Here is a 9,395-nt window from a genome sequence, read left to right on the forward strand (position 1 = left end):
CCTCACAGATCAGAGAACAAACACCAGGCTCCTGCAATGTCCCATCTACGTCACCTCACAGATCAGACAGGGAACGCCATGCTCCTGCAATGTCCCACCTACACCGCCTTACAGATCAGACAGCAAACACAATGCTCCTGCAATGACCCACCTAGAAAACCTCACAGATCAGAGAGCAAACACCATGCTCCTGCAATGCCCCACCTACACCACATCACAGATCAGAGAACAAACACCAGGCTCCTGCAATGTCCCACCTATACCACCTCACAGATAAGACAGCAAACACCAGGCTAATGCAATGTCAAACCAACACCACATCACAGATCAGACAGTAAGCACCATGCTCCTGCAATATCCTACCTACACCACCTTACAGATCAGAGAACAAACACCAGGCTCCTGCAATGTCCCATCTACGCCACCTCACAGATCAGACAGGGAATGCCATGCTCCTGCAGTGTCCCACCTCCACCGCCTTACAGATCAGAGAGCAAACACCAGGCTCCTGCAATGTCCCTCCTATACCACCTCACAGATCAGAGAGCAAACACCAGGCTCCTGCAATGTCACACCTACACCACCTCACAGATCAGACAGCAAAAGGCCATGGTCCTGCAATGTCCCACCTACACCACCTCACAGATCAGAGAACAAACACCATGCTCCGGCAATGTCCCACCGAAACCACCTCACAGATCAGAGAGCAAACACCAGGCTCCTGCAATGCCCCACTTAAACCATATCACAGATCAGAAAGCAAACACCAGGCTCCTGCAATGTCCCACCTACACCACCTCACAGATCAGACAAAAAACACCAGGCTCCTGCAATGCCCCACCTACACCACCTCACAGATCAGAGAACAAACACCATGCTCCTGCAATGTCCCACCTACACCAAGTTACAGATCAGAGAGCAAACACCATGCTCCTGCAATATCCCACCTACACCACATCACAGATCAGACAGTAAACACCATGCTCCTGGAATATCCCACCTACACCACCTCACAGATCAGAGAACAAACACCAGGCTCATGCAATTTCCCACCTATACCACCTCACAGATCAGAGAGCGAACAATAGGCTCTTGCAATGACCCACCTACACCACGTCACGGATCAGACGGTAAACACCATGCTCCTGCAATGTCCCACCTACACCACCTCACAGATCAGAGAACAAACACCATGCTCCTGCAATGTCCCATCTACGCCACCTCACAGATCAGACAGTAAACGCCATGCTCCTGCAATGTCCCACCTACACCACCTCAAAGATCAGAGAACAAACACCAGGCTCCTGCAATGTCCCACCTACAACACCTCACAGATCGGAGAGCAAACACCATGCTCCTGCAATGTCCCACCTACACCACATCACTGATCAGACAGTAAACACCATGTTCCTGCAATGTCCCACCTACACCACCTCACAGATCAGACAGGCAACGCCATGCTCCTGCAAAGTCCCACCTACACCGCCTTACAGATCAGAGAGCAAACAAAATGCTCCTGTAATGTCCCACCTACACCACATCACAGATCAGAGAGCAAACACCATGCTCCTGCAATGTCCCACATACACCAACTCACAGATCAGACAGCAAACGCCATGGTCCAGCAATGTCCCAACTACACCACCTCACAGATCAGAGAACAAACACCAGGCTCCGGCAATGTCCCACCGAAACCAAATTACAGAGCAGAGAGCAAACACCAGGCTCCGGCAATGCACCACCTACATCACCTCACAGATCAGAGAACAAACACCATGCTCCTGCAATGTCCCATCTACGCCACCTCACAGATCAGACAGGGAACGCCATGCTCCTGCAATGTCCCACCTACACCACCTTACAGATCAGAGAGCAAACACCATTCTCCTGCAATGTCCCACCAAGACCACCTCACAGATCAGAGAGCAAACACCATGCTCCTGCAATGACCCACCTACACCACCACACAGATCAGAGAGCAAACACCATGCTCTTGCAATGTCCCACCTACACCACCTCACAGATCAGAGAGCAAACACCTTGGTCCTGCAAAGTCCCACCTACACCACATCACAGATCAGAGAGCAAACACCTTAGTCCTGCAATGTCCCACCTACACCACCTAACAGATCAGACACCAAATGCCTTAGTCCCGCAATGTCCCACCTACACCACCTCACAGATCAGAGCGCAAACACCATGCTCCTGCCATGTCCCAACTACACCACCTCACAGATCAGACAGCAAATGCCTTGGTCCTGCAATGTCCCACCTACACCACCTCACAGATCAGAGCGCCAACACCATGCTCCTGCAATGTCCCACCTACACCATATCACAGATCAGAAAGCAAACACCAGGCTCCTGCAATGTCCCACCTACACCACCTCACAGATCAGAGAAAAAACACCAGGCTCCTGCAATGCCCCACCTACACCACCTCACAGATCAGAGAACAAACACCATGCTCCTGCAATGTCCCACCTACACCAAGTTACAGATCAGAGAGCAAACACCATGCTCGTGCAATGTCCCACCTATACCAACTCACAGAACAGAGAGCAAACACCAGGCTCCTGCAATATCACACCTACACCACCTCACAGATCAGAGAGCAAAAACCAAAATTCTACAATGCCCCAACAACACCAACTCACAGAACAGAGAGCAAACGCCATGGTCCTGCAATGTCCCACCAACACCACCTCACAGATCAGAGAGCAAACGCCATGCTCCTGCAATGTCCCACTGACAACACCTCACAGATCAGACAGCAAACACCATGCTCCTGCAATATCCCACATACACCACCTCACAGATCAGACACCAAACACCATGCTCCTGCAATGTCCCACCTACACTACCTCACAGATCAGAGAGCAAACACCATGCTCCTGCAATGCCCCACCAACACCACATCACAGATCAGAGAGCAAATACCAGGCTCCTGCAATTTCCCATCTACGTCACCTCACAGATCAGACAGGGAACGCCATGCTCCTGCAATGTCCCACCTACACCGCCTTACAGATCAGAGAGCAAACACAATGCTCCTGCAATGACCCACCTAGACCACCTCACAGATCAGAGAGCAAACACCATGCTCCTGCAATGCCCCACCTACACCACATCACAGATCAGAGAACAAACACCAGACTCCTGCAATGTCCCACCTATACCACCTCACGGATCAGAAAGCAAAAACCAGGCTCCTGCAATGTCACACCTACACCACCTCACAGATCAGACAGTAAGCACATTGCTTCTGCAATATCCCACATACACCACCTTACAGATCAGAGAACAAACACCATGCTCCTGCAATGTCCCACCTACACCACCTCACAGATCAGAGAACAAACACCAGGCTACGGCAATATCCCACCGAAACCACCTCACAGATCAGAGAGCAAACACCAGGCTCCTGCAATGCCCCACCTAAACCATATCACAGATCAGAGAGCAAACACCAGGCTCCTGCAATGCCCAACCTACACCACCTCACAGATCAGAGAATAAACACCAGGCTCCTGCAATGTCCCACCTACACCACCTCACAGATCAGAGAACAAACACCATGCTCCTGCAATGTCCCATCTACGCCACCTCACAGATCAGACAGGGAACGCCATGCTCCTGCAATGTCCCACCTACACCACCTTACAGATCAGAGAGCAAACACCATTCTCCTGCAATGTCCCACCAAGACCACCTCACAGATCAGAGAGCAAACACCATGCTCCTGCAATGACCCACCTACACCACCACACAGATCAGAGAGCAAACACCATGCTCTTGCAATGTCCCACCTACACCACCTCACAGATCAGAGAGCAATCACCTTGGTCCTGCAAAGTCCCACCTACACCACATCACAGATCAGAGAGCAAACACCTTAGTCCTGCAATGTCCCACCTACACCACCTAACAGATCAGACACCAAATGCCTTAGTCCCGCAATGTCCCACCTACACCACCTCACAGATCAGAGCGCAAACACCATGCTCCTGCCATGTCCCAACTACACCACCTCACAGATCAGACAGCAAATGCCTTGGTCCTGCAATGTCCCACCTACACCACCTCACAGATCAGAGCGCCAACACCATGCTCCTGCAATGTCCCACCTACACCATATCACAGATCAGAAAGCAAACACCAGGCTCCTGCAATGTCCCACCTACACCACCTCACAGATCAGAGAAAAAACACCAGGCTCCTGCAATGCCCCACCTACACCACCTCACAGATCAGAGAACAAACACCATGCTCCTGCAATGTCCCACCTACACCAAGTTACAGATCAGAGAGCAAACACCATGCTCCTGCAATATCCCACCTACACCACATCACAGATCAGACAGTAAACACCATGCTCCTGGAATATCCCACCTACACCACCTCACAGATCAGAGAACAAACACCAGGCTCATGCAATTTCCCACCTATACCACCTCAAAGATCAGAGAGCGAAAAATAGGCTCTTGCAATGACCCACCTACACCACGTCACGGATCAGACGGTAAACACCATGCTCCTGCAATGTCCCACCTACACCACCTCACAGATCAGAGAACAAACACCATGCTCCTGCAATGTCCAACCAACGCCACCTCACAGATCAGAGAGCAAACACCATGTTCCTGCAATGTCCCACCTACAACACCTCAGAGATCAGAGACCAAACACCAGGCTCCTGCAATGTCCCACCTACACCAACTCACAGTATAGAGAGCAAACACCAGGCTCCTGCAATGTCACAGCTACACCACCTCACAGATGAGACAGCAAACACCAGGCTCCTGCAATGTCCAACCTACACCACCTCACAGATCAGACAGCAAACACCAGGCTCCTGCAATTTCCCACCTACACCACCTCACAGATCAGAGAGCAAACACCATGCTCGTGCAATGTCCCACCTATACAAACTCACAGAACAGAGAGCAAACACCAGGCTCCTGCAATATCACACCTACACCACCTCACAGATCAGAGAGCAAAAACCAAAATTCTACAATGCCCCAACAACACCAACTCACAGAACAGAGAGCAAACGCCATGGTCCTGCAATGTCCCACCAACACCACCTCACAGATCAGAGAGCAAACGCCATGCTCCTGCAATGTCCCACTGACAACACCTCACAGATCAGACAGCAAACACCATGCTCCTGCAATATCCCACATACACCACCTCACAGATCAGACACCAAACACCATGCTCCTGCAATGTCCCACCTACACTACCTCACAGATCAGAGAGCAAACACCATGCTCCTGCAATGCCCCACCAACACCACATCACAGATCAGAGAGCAAATACCAGGCTACTGCAATTTCCCATCTACGTCACCTCACAGATCAGACAGGGAACGCCATGCTCCTGCAATGTCCCACCTACACCGCCTTACAGATCAGAGAGCAAACACAATGCTCCTGCAATGACCCACCTAGACCACCTCACAGATCAGAGAGCAAACACCATGCTCCTGCAATGCCCCACCTACACCACATCACAGATCAGAGAACAAACACCAGACTCCTGCAATGTCCCACCTATACCACCTCACGGATCAGAAAGCAAAAACCAGGCTCCTGCAATGTCACACCTACACCACCTCACAGATCAGACAGTAAGCACATTGCTTCTGCAATATCCCACCTACACCACCTTACAGATCAGAGAACAAACACCATGCTCCTGCAATGTCCCACCTACACCACCTCACAGATCAGAGAACAAACACCAGGCTACGGCAATATCCCACCGAAACCACCTCACAGATCAGAGAGCAAACACCAGGCTCCTGCAATGCCCCACCTAAACCATATCACAGATCAGAGAGCAAACACCAGGCTCCTGCAATGCCCAACCTACACCACCTCACAGATCAGAGAATAAACACCAGGCTCCTGCAATGTCCCACCTACACCACCTCACAGATCAGAGAACAAACACCATTCTCCTGCAATGTCCCATCTACGCCACCTCACAGATCAGACAGGGAACGCCATGCTCCTGCAATGTCCCACCTACACCACCTTACAGATCAGAGAGCAAACACCATGCTCCTGCAATGACCCACCTAGACCACATCACAGATCAGAGAGCAAACACCATGCTCCTGCAATGACCCAACTAGACCACATCACAGATCAGAGAGCAAACACCATGCTCTTGCAATGTCCCACCTACACCACCTCACAAATCAGAGAGCAAACACCTTGGTCCTGCAATGTCCCACCTACACCACATCACAGATCAGAGAGCAAACACCTTAGTCCTGCAATGTCCCACCTATACCACCTCACAGATCAGACAGCAAACACCATGCTCCTGCAATGTCCCACCTATACCACCTCACAGATCAGACAGCAAACACCAGGCTCCTGCAACTTCCCACCTTGACCTCCACAAAGATCAGACAGCAAACACCAGGCACCTGCAATATTCCACCTACACCACCTCACAGATCAGAGAGCAAACACCAGGCTCAAGCAATGTCCCATCTACACCACCTCACAGATCAGAGAGCAAACACCAGGTCCTGCAATATCCCAGCTACATCACCTCACAGGTCAGAGAGCAAACACCAGGCTCCTGCAATGTCCAACCTACACCACCTCACAGATCAGAGAGCAAACACCATGCTCCTGCAATGTCCCACCTACAACACCTCACAGATCAAAGGGCAAACACCATGCTCCTGCAATGTCCCACCTAGACCACTTCACAGATCAGAGACCAAACACCATGCTCCTGCAATGTCCCACCTACACCACCTCACAGATCAGAGAGCAAAATCCAGGCTTCTGCAATGTCCCACCTACACCACCTCACAGTATAGAGAGCAAACACCAGGCTCCTGCAATGTCACAGCTACACCACCTCACAGATGAGACAGCAAACACCATGCTCCTGCAATGTCCCACTTACACCACCTCACAGACCGGAGAGCAAACAACATGCTCCTGCAATGTCCCACCTACACCTCCTCACAGATCAGAGGGCAAACATCAGGCTCCTGCAATTTCCCACCTACACCACCACACAGATCAGACAGCAAACACCAGGCTCCTGCAATGTCCAACCTACACCACCTCACAGATCAGACAGCAAACACCAGGCTCCTGCAATTTCCCACCTAAACCAACTCACAGATCAGACAGGGAATGCCATGCTCCTGCAATGTCCCACCTCCACCGCCTTACAGATCAGAGAGCAAACACCAGGCTCCTGCAATGTCCCACCTATTCCACCTCACAGATCAGAGAACAAACACAAGGCTCCTGCAATGCTCCACCTACACCACCTCACAGATCAGAGAGCAAAGACCATTCTCCTGCAATGTCGCATCTACGCCACCTCACAGATCAGAAAGGGAACGCCATGCTCCTGCAATGTTCCACCTACACCACCTTACAGATCAGAGAGCAAACAACATGCTCCTGCAATGTCCCACCTACACCACCTTACAGATCAGAGAGCAAACACCATGCTCCTGCAATGACCCACCTAGACCACCTCACAGATCAGAGAGCAAACAGCAGGCTTCTGCAGTGACCCAACTAGACCACCACACAGATCAGAGAGCAAACACCATGCTCTTGCAATGTCCCACCTACACCACCTCACAGATCAGAGAGCAAACACCAGGTTCCTGCAATGTCCCATCTACACCACATCACAGATCAGACAGCAAACACCAGGCTCCTGCAATGTCCCACCTAGACCAGCTCACAGATCAGACAGCAAACGCCATGGTCCTGCAATGTACCACCTACACCAGCTCACAGATCAGAAAGCAAACACCAGGCTCCTGCAATGTCCCACCTACACCACCTCACAGATCAGAGAAAAAACACCAGGCTCCTGCAATGCCCCACCTACACCACCTCACAGATCAGAGAACAAACAACATCCTCCTGCAATGTCCCACCTACACCAAGTTACAGATCAGAGAGCAAACACCATGCTCCTGCAATATCCCACCTACACCACATCACAGATCAGACAGTAAACACCATGCTCCTGGAATATCCCACCTACACCACCTCACAGATCAGAGAACAAACACCAGGCTCATGCAATTTCCCACCTATACCACCTCAAAGATCAGAGAGCGAAAAATAGGCTCTTGCAATGACCCACCTACACCACATCACGGATCAGACGGTAAACACCATGCTCCTGCAATGTCCCACCTACACCACCTCACAGATCAGAGAACAAACACCATGCTCCTGCAATGTCCAACCAACGCCACCTCACAGATCAGAGAGCAAACACCATGTTCCTGCAATGTCCCACCTACAACACCTCAGAGATCAGAGACCAAACACCAGGCTCCTGCAATGTCCCACCTATACCACCTCACGGATCAGAAAGCAAACACCAGGCTCCTGCAATGTCACACCTACACCACCTCACAGATCAGACAGTAAGCACATTGCTTCTGCAATATCCCACCTACACCACCTTACAGATCAGAGAACAAACACCAGGCTCCTGCAATGTCCCATCTACGCCACCTCACAGATCAGACAGGGAACGCCATGCTCCTGCAATATCCCACCTACACCGCCTTACAGATCAGAGAGCAAACAAAATGCTCCTGCAATGTCCCACCTACACCACATCACAGATCAGACAGCAAACACCATGGTCCTGCAATGTCCCACCTACACCACCTCACAGATCAGAGAACAAACACCAGGCTCCGGCAATATCCCACCGAAACCACCTCACAGATCAGAGAGCAAACACCAGGCTCCTGCAATGCCCCACCTAAACCATATCACAGATCAGAGAGCAAACACCAGGCTCCTGCAATGCCCAACCTACACCACCTCACAGATCAGAGAATAAACACCAGGCTCCTGCAATGTCCCACCTACACCACCTCACAGATCAGAGAACAAACACCATTCTCCTGCAATGTCCCATCTACGCCACCTCACAGATCAGACAGGGAACGCCACGCTCCTGCAATGTCCCACCTACACCACCTTACAGATCAGAGAGCAAACACCATGCTCCTGCAATGACCCACCTAGACCACATCACAGATCAGAGAGCAAACACCATGCTCCTGCAATGACCCAACTAGACCACATCACAGATCAGAGAGCAAACACCATGCTCTTGCAATGTCCCACCTACACCACCTCACAAATCAGAGAGCAAACACCTTGGTCCTGCAATGTCCCACCTACACCACATCACAGATCAGAGAGCAAACACCTTAGTCCTGCAATGTCCCACCTATACCACCTCACAGATCAGACAGCAAACACCATGCTCCTGCAATGTCCCACCTATACCACCTCACAGATCAGACAGCAAACACCAGGCTCCTGCAATTTCCCACCTAGACCACCACAAAGATCAGA

This window comes from Carcharodon carcharias, chromosome 30 (genome assembly GCF_017639515.1).
Source record: "Carcharodon carcharias isolate sCarCar2 chromosome 30, sCarCar2.pri, whole genome shotgun sequence".
In the NCBI taxonomy this organism is placed as follows: domain Eukaryota; kingdom Metazoa; phylum Chordata; class Chondrichthyes; order Lamniformes; family Lamnidae; genus Carcharodon; species Carcharodon carcharias.